Below are 8603 nucleotides of genomic sequence, written 5' to 3'. Positions count from 1 at the left end.
GTTAATTTAGATTTAAATTAAAAATATTTGTCTGTCTGTCTATCTATCTATCTAGCTGTACTGTATCTGTATCTCTCCAACTACATCCTCTGTCTGTCTGTCTCTTTAACCTCGCATCGGTCGCCATTTTGAATTGACATTGAAAAAGAAAAAAAAAAAGAATCATAGCTACTGAGTTGTAGTCGACAATCGTAACATCCCAAAATTACGAAAATGCAATCATTAAAGAATTTCCTAATTTTCTGTTTATTACAACAACATTGCAAGAGTAAGATTAGTAAATGTGGATGTGTATTTTCCCCCCTAAAGTCCAACCCTATCCTCACCGTGGTAGGGGGGTGTAACGTTGTAGTTGAACAACAACTACACGGCTAAATGGGCTCTGGCAAAACAAAATCCAGGAAATGACGTCCGTCATCTGGTCGTCTTTTTATACGCTTGCATGTGGCGAGCAAAGAAGACGTGTTAAGGAAGGAGCAGGCTGAAAGGAGAACATTCCCCGAACAAAAAAAGAAAAATGGGCCTTACCCTATCCCTTTCCCTTATCCTAACCCTAACCCCTCCCGTTTGCTTCCAAGGCCCCATTTGAGCGTGTTCTCCTCCGCAGGCCTGCTTCTCCAAGTTTCCCCGACTTTGCAGGTAACTGGTTTGGAGGCTTTCTAAAGCTCTTTTATCAGTGTCGGGGTGTTGAGTCCACACTTCCAGCTCAACAAATACCTGCAGTGCAAGGTGCGCTTCTCCGAATTTCCCCGAAGAGGGAGTGACACGTGCTCGTGTTTCTACTGTGTAATGCATGCGTGCCTCCACTTGACTACGGATGACTAGAGTAATACTAAAATAGTTTGTGTGTGCTCACAAGCTGCTTGAAGGGCGCTGGTAATATTATTCCTACTATCTATCAACTATGAGCTGGGGCGGTAATGCAATGATGGACCTTCGATTAATAATATCCGATACGATAGTAGGAATGGCAGTTTTGTGAGCTTCCATAGGCTCTTCCACATTCACGCACAATCTTGTGGTATCTCTCTAGGAATCCTGTTGAGTAGAGAGAACAAGAAGTCCCTTCCCTCGTTTTGGAAGGTTGTTCACAGCAACGTTTGTTTTATATGGTGCCCTCTTTAGGGAGTTCAACACCTTGTTGTACGGAACCCGATCAAAATCCAGTTAATGAATGACGGCATGAGTTTGTTGCGTCCGTCATCTGGTCGTCTTTTTATACGCTTGCATGTGGCGAGCAGAAAAGACGTGCTCGAGCAGGCTGGAAGGAGAACACTCCCCCGAAAGAGAAAAATGGGCCTCCCTCTCTCCCGTGTGCTTCCATCAAGGCCCAAATTGTGTGTGTTCTCCTTCGCAGGCCTGGTCCTCCAACTTTCCTCGACTTTGCAGGTAACTAATCTGGAGCTTTTCTAAAGCTCTTTTCTCAGTGTCGAGGTGTTGAGTCAACTCCCAGCTCAACAAATACCTGCAGCGCAAGGTGCGCTTTTCCGAATTCCCCCGAAGAGGGAGCGACACGTGCTCGTGTTTCTACTATGTAATTCACGCGTGCCTCCACTCGACTACGGACGACTAGAGTAATACTGCTATTAGTTTGCGTGTGCTCACAAGCTGCTTGAAGGGCGCTGGTAATATTATTCCTACTATCTATCAACTACGAGCTGGGGCGGTAATGCAATGATGGACCTCCGATTAATAATATCCGATACGATAGTAGGAATGGCAGTTTTGTGAGCTTTCATAGGCTCTTCCACATTCACGCACAATCTAGTGGTATCTCTCTAGGAATCCTGTTGGGTAGAGAGAACAAAAAGTCCCTTCCCTCGTTTTGGAAGGTTGTTCACAGCAACGCTTGTTTTATATGGTGACCTCTTTAGGTAGTTCAACACCTTGCTCTCCTTGACTCTTCTCATTGTCGAGGTTCTGAGTCCGGTTCCAGGTGTACAAATAGGTGCAAGTCTGGATAGGGAATCTCCCCAAGTGGGTGAGCCAACGCTCTTTCTTATCAGGCGACACGTGCTCGTGTTACTACATAATGCATGCATGGCTCCATTCGACCAGGAACGACTAGAGTAATACTACCATTAGTTTGTGTGTTCTCACAAGCTGCCTGAAGGGCGCTGGTAATATTATTCCTACTATCTATCAACTACGAGCTGGGGCGGTAATGCAATGATGGACCTCCGATTAATAATATCCGATACGATAGTAGGAATGGCAGTTTTGTGAGTTTTCATAGGCTCTTCCACATTCACGCACAATCTTGTGGTATCTCTCTAGGAATCCTGTTGAGTAGAGAAAACACTTCCGTTTTCTGCTCCGCCTTTTATTCCGAGTAGAAACCGCCTTTTTCGGAGGATGTTCGTAGCAATGCATGTTTTATGTAGCGCTCCACTTTGGGGAGATCATCACCTACCTGCCCAAACTGTCCTTTCCTGTACGGTACCTGGTAACTAGTGGATTCCACCCTTTCCCTCCTTTTTCAGTTTGATGGCGACCACGACCAGCCAGAGGTGAGTAAAGCATCAAGCGTTTCTTCTTTTCGGTTTCAGTTTTTGTAATTGACAAGTTAAATTTTCCTCTTTTCCATTACTGCAGCTTCTAGTTAGAATCGGCACAAGTCCTCAGGTAAGTATTTCTTTCGTTGTGTTGCTAGTGATTAAAACGAATGCCTTTCTGCTTATATTTCCTTTAACCAACTTTTGCAAGTCTAACCAAAAATAATCACCCATGCTTGATCATAGCCAGAATTATTTTTCTCTTACAGGTATTTTATTTTATTACTACATAATGCATGCATGGCTCCATTCGACCAGGAACGACTAGAGTAATACTACAATTAGTGTGCGTGTGCTCACAAGCTGCTTGAAGGGCGCTGGTAATATTATTCCTACTATCTATCAACTACGAGCTGGGGCGGTAATGCAATGATGGACCTCCGATTAGTAATATCCGATACGATAGTAGGAATGGCAGTTTTGTGAGCTTTCATAGGCTCTTCCACATTCACGCACAATCTTGTGGTATCTCTCTAGGAATCCTGTTGGGTAGAGAGAACAAAAAGTCCCTTCCCTCGTTTTGGAAGGTTGTTCGCAGCAACGCTTGTTTTATATGGTGCCCTCTTTAGGGAGTTCAACACCTTGTTGTACGGAACCCGATCAAAATCCAGTTAATGACGGCATGAGTTTGTTGCGTCCGTCATCTGGTCATCTTTTTATACGCTTGCATGTGGCGAGCAGAAAAGACGTGCTCGAGCAGGCTGGAAGGAGAACACTCCCCCGAATGAGAAAAATGGGCCTCCCTCTCTCCCGTGTGCTTCCATCAAGGCCCAAATTGTGTGTGTTCTCCTTCGCAGGCCTGGTCCTCCAACTTTCCTCGACTTTGCAGGTAACTAATCTGGAGCTTTTCTAAAGCTCTTTTCTCAGTGTCGAGGTGTTGAGTCAACTCCCAGCTCAACAAATACCTGCAGCGCAAGGTGCGCTTTTCCGAATTCCCCCGAAGAGGGAGCGACACGTGCTCGTGTTTCTACTATGTAATTCACGCGTGCCTCCACTCGACTACGGACGACTAGAGTAATACTGCTATTAGTTTGCGTGTGCTCACAAGCTGCTTGAAGGGCGCTGGTAATATTATTCCTACTATCTATCAACTACGAGCTGGGGCGGTAATGCAATGATGGACCTCCGATTAATAATATCCGATACGATAGTAGGAATGGCAGTTTTGTGAGCTTACATAGGCTCTTCCACATTCACGCACAATCTAGTGGTATCTCTCTAGGAATCCTGTTGGGTAGAGAGAACAAAAAGTCCCTTCCCTCGTTTTGGAAGGTTGTTCACAGCAACGCTTGTTTTATATGGTGACCTCTTTAGGTAGTTCAACACCTTGCTCTCCTTGACTCTTCTCATTGTCGAGGTTCTGAGTCCGGTTCCAGGTGTACAAATAGGTGCAAGTCTGGATAGGGAATCTCCCCAAGTGGGTGAGCCTACGCTCTTTCTTATCAGGCGACACGTGCTCGTGTTACTACATAATGCATGCATGGCTCCATTCGACCAGGAACGACTAGAGTAATACTACCATTAGTTTGTGTGTTCTCACAAGCTGCCTGAAGGGCGCTGGTAATATTATTCCTACTATCTATCAACTACGAGCTGGGGCGGTAATGCAATGATGGACCTCCGATTAATAATATCCGATATGATAGTAGGAATGGCAGTTTTGTGAGTTTTCATAGGCTCTTCCACATTCACGCACAATCTCGTGGTATCTCTCTAGGAATCGTGTTGAGTAGAGAGAACACTTCCGTTTTCTGCTCCGCCTTTTATTCCGAGTAGAAACCGCCTTTTTCGGAGGATGTTCGTAGCAATGCATGTTTTATGTAGCGCTCCACTTTGGGGAGATCATCACCTACCTGGCCAGACTGTCCTTTCCTGTACGGTACCTGGTAACTAGTGGATTCCACCCTTTCCCTCCTTTTTCAGTTTGATGGGGACCACGACCAGCCACAGGTGAGTAAAGCATCAAGCGTTTCTTCTTTTCGATTTCAGTTTTTGTAATTGACAAATTTAATTTTCCTCTTTTCCATTACTGCAGCTTCTAGTTAGAATCAGCACAATCCTCAGGTAAGTATTTCATTTCATTGTGTTGCTAGTGATTAAAACGAATTCCTTTCTGCTTGTATTTCCTTTAACCAACTTTAGCAAGTCTAACCAAAAATATTCACCCATGCATGATCATAACCAAAATTATTTTTCTGTTACAGGTATTTTATTTTAATAAAAATTAACAAAATAATTAACATACACTCAGTAAAATGCAATGTACTAAAGTAACATAAATAAAACAAAAACAAAATGTAAAAATAATAATGCAAAATACAACTAGTTATTACAGGTTTCAACAGCAACAGCCATGACCCTGTCATCCCAATATTGGATGCAGTTCCAGAAAGTCATAAAGTAAGTATTGATATCTTCTTCTAATTATAATTTTTTAAAAAAAGAAAATTTCACAAAAAGTAAAATACTGTGATCTAAAGGAAAATAAACCGAAAAAAAAATGTAAAAATAATAATGCAAAATACAACTAGTTATTACAGGTTTCAACAGCAACAGCCATGACCCTGTCATCCCAATATTGGATGCAGTTCCAGAAAGTCATAAAGTAAGTATTGATATCTTCTTCTAATTATAATTTTTTAAAAAAAGAAAATTTCACAAAAAATAAAATACTGTGATCTAAAGGAAAATAAACCGAAAAAAAAATGTAAAAATAATAATGCAAAATACAGCTAGTTATTACAGGTTTCAACAGCAACAGCCATGACCCTGTCATCCCAATATTGGATGCAGTTCCAGAAAGTCATAAAGTAAGTATTGATATCTTCTTCTAATTATAATTTAAAAAAAAAAAAGAAAATTTCACAAAAAATAAAATACTGTGATCTAAAGGAAAATAAACCGAAAAAAAAATGTAAAAATAATAATACAACTAGTTATTACAGGTTTCAACAGCAACAGCCATGACCCTGTCATCCCAATATTGGATGCAGTTCCAGAAAGTCATAAAGTAAGTATTGCTATTTCCTAATTATAATTTCCAAAAAAATAATTTCATAAAAATAAAATGCTATGAAATAAAGGAAAATAAATAAAACAAACAAACCAAAAAAAGAAAAAAACAATTAAAAAAAAAAGAAAAAGTTATTCAAGTTTTCAGCACCAGCAGCAGCAACACCCATGACCCCTCTCATCCCCATCTTGGAAGCAGTTCCAGAAATTCCTAAAGTAAGTAATAATATATTTTTTTTTTATAAGCAACTCCAACTTCCCATCGAATTCATAAAGGTTTCATTTATTGTATCAATGTGTCTTGGTGGTGCTGCAACCACTACACCTTGATTTATTTCTAATTTTCTAGTGATTGTTGAGACTTCAGGACTCTAAACCACCTTTTCAGCACTTGTTTTGTACCAGCTGCTGAATTTGCTTTGTTTTAGATGGGTTTCAGTTAATTTTTTAATTTACTTGATTTCTTTTTTGTCTAATGACTTTTGATGATTCCAGCTTCTAATTGGCCCTTTCTTTTCTTGTTCTCCAGTACCGTTGAACATTACTCGCTTTTTTCGCACCTGATAAATTTCGCTAATTTCTTTTTTCTCTTTTTGTTCCAGACTTTATCCTGTCTATTAACTTTTATTCTCTTTCTAGTTCTCTTGCAGCGTTGAACATTACTTGTTTTTTTTTACTTATTTTTACCATACGCACAGATTTGGTAAAGTTAGCCGAAAACAATTATATATAACATTTCTTCAGTTTGAACTCATTTTTGCCGAGAGAGATAGGTTTCCTTGTTCATGTGGATTTGTATGTAAATGCATGAACAATATGCTTTGTAATTATATACAAATATTTACATTACTATTTTTTTTTTTTTTTTTTATTACATTTTCACCCCAAACAAGGCACTTTGCCACTATCAGGGGGAAACATCTACTAGGGTACTATGTAGGGATTTGGGCAGGGAGGTGTTGGTTCACGTTGCACTTGAACTTATGCATGTCAGTACAGTTGGGGAAGCAGTGACCTGGAATGGAATTCCAAATTCTAGCAGTTCTGGGGAAGAAACTACTGGAGTAGAAAGATCTTTTAAATGTAGGGATCTCTACAGTGTGGGGGTGGGATTTTGCAGCTTGTCGGGTCTGTCGAGGGTGTTTACATTGTGGGGGCAAAAGTGCTTGCATGCAGTTCATCAGAGCATTCACCATTATAATACTTGTAGAACAGGCAGAGGGATGCAACGTTTCGACGATGGGACAGAGGCTGAAGCTTAGATGCCAGTTTAGGGCCTATCAGATTTGCGACTCTCTTTTGAACCCTGTCAAGGAGTGAGAGACTAGTAGCCGATGCACCAGCCCAAATATGACAGCAATACTCCATACATGGGCGAATAGTGGCCTTGTTGGAGAGGTACAGGATACTTTCGGGTGTTAGAAGTTTTCTAGCACGGTAGAGAGAGAGCCCACCTTCCTCGCAGCGGCCCTGGCAATGGTCTCGATGTAATTGTTCCAGCTATAATTATCATTTTCATTATGGATCAGTAATATAATTTTACTACTGTTAATATATTCTAATAAATTATAATATATTAAATAACTATAAAAACTAAAACTAATAATTAAAAACAAAAAAATCATGATTAGATACTAAAACATAAGTTATAAATTAGCGCTAAATTAAATTATAACTGATCAAATAATAAACACTAAACCTCGACATAAATGTAAATATCAAAATGTTAAATTGTATAAATACTGAAAGATTAAACACTAATACTAAAATAATACTTTAAAACCAAAAATATACCAGAGAATAAGTGATAAGCTGTTCTAAAAATAAACTTATTACTAGTAAAAATATCTTGCTGATCCATATAAGAAAATGATAATAATAATGGCATATTAAAAATTAGCAATTATTAGAATAACGATTGCGCTCAAATTCGAGTTTGCCTTTTACACGCCTTTGCAGTAATATTTATGCCCCAAAACTGAAAAATGTGGCTGATTACTTGGACCTCAAAGTTCTAAACTAGCATAATTGTCTGGCATCTCAGTACTTTGTACAAAACTAGCATTTAAGCTGTGGGAGTTTGGGGGGTTTGTGTTGAGCCAAACAAGGAAAAACGCGTGGTAGCAGGGAGGAAGGCTAGAACCCGTTACGTGTTTGCGTGTATGACCACTGGCAGTGACGTAGGTTTAAATTAAAGCTAGAGAAAAGAAAGCACGGCATGACTTACAAATACATCGTGGATTAAAGCAACCCCCTAGCTATTTGTCGCGTGAAGTAATAATTACACTTATATATATTTTTCCTTTATTTTTAACTTTGACACATTAACCATTATTGATTAAGGGTCATATGAATTTATTACGTTAGATCCATGGCCAAGGAAACTATATCTAACATTTCAATGGTTTATACTATAAGTTGTACACTTTCACTTTTATAGATATATCCATTTCAAAATTACTCGGACTTGTAACGACATGATTCCATTTCCGTTGGATTAAAACTTGTCTCGTTTTTCTTTTTTTTTTTAGCAACCAGCCGAAACTTCTCCCAGAAGAAGACCACTCCCATCCAAAATTTCTACAAGAACAGGATAGCCGCCGCCACTTCAGGGTCCTGGATATGACCTTAAACTGTATCCGATGGTAAAGCTCCATAAGCGGGCTTGGGGAGTGTGGAGCCACCCTTTAATTACCATTGCTCCCAGGTCCACTCTGACCCGGAGTGGTAGTACCTGTTAGGGTCCCCACTGTGGGTTACATATTTTTCTTCTAATAAACCTTTTAAAACTATAAGTCTATTTTCTGTGTTATCTATTTGTTATACATCATGTTTATTGATATCTGGTAAACGATTTATAAGCCCCGAATTTAATTGTGATATTCGTTTTCAGCATACTCGAAAACATTAAAAAAATCGACATAGAATTACATATCAAATATAAAAAAAAAAAGGCTAACCCTGACCCCCAACCCTAATCCATCCTAGAGACAATTTGATCAAAGAGGAGCAGCATGAATATCAGCAATAATGTAT

General features: G+C 39.5%; 1 long non-coding RNA gene across 1 annotated transcript; it reads left to right on the top strand.

The window, feature by feature from the left end:
• Positions 1-2626: 2626 nt before the first annotated feature.
• LOC145270824 (uncharacterized) lies at positions 2627-8362 on the top strand. The gene is made up of 2 exons (XR_013865587.1): positions 2627-4505; positions 4591-8362. It is a non-coding gene; the product is annotated as an uncharacterized LOC145270824 (long non-coding RNA).
• The last annotated feature ends 241 nt before the right edge of the window (positions 8363-8603 follow it).

The sequence above is a fragment of the Euprymna scolopes genome, chromosome 46 (assembly GCF_053919585.1).
Source record: "Euprymna scolopes isolate OS-2025 chromosome 46, ASM5391958v1, whole genome shotgun sequence".
Classification (NCBI taxonomy): Eukaryota; Metazoa; Mollusca; class Cephalopoda; order Sepiida; family Sepiolidae; genus Euprymna; species Euprymna scolopes.
Note: the sequence above shows the minus strand (reverse complement) of the source record. Positions and strands in the feature narration are given on the sequence as shown.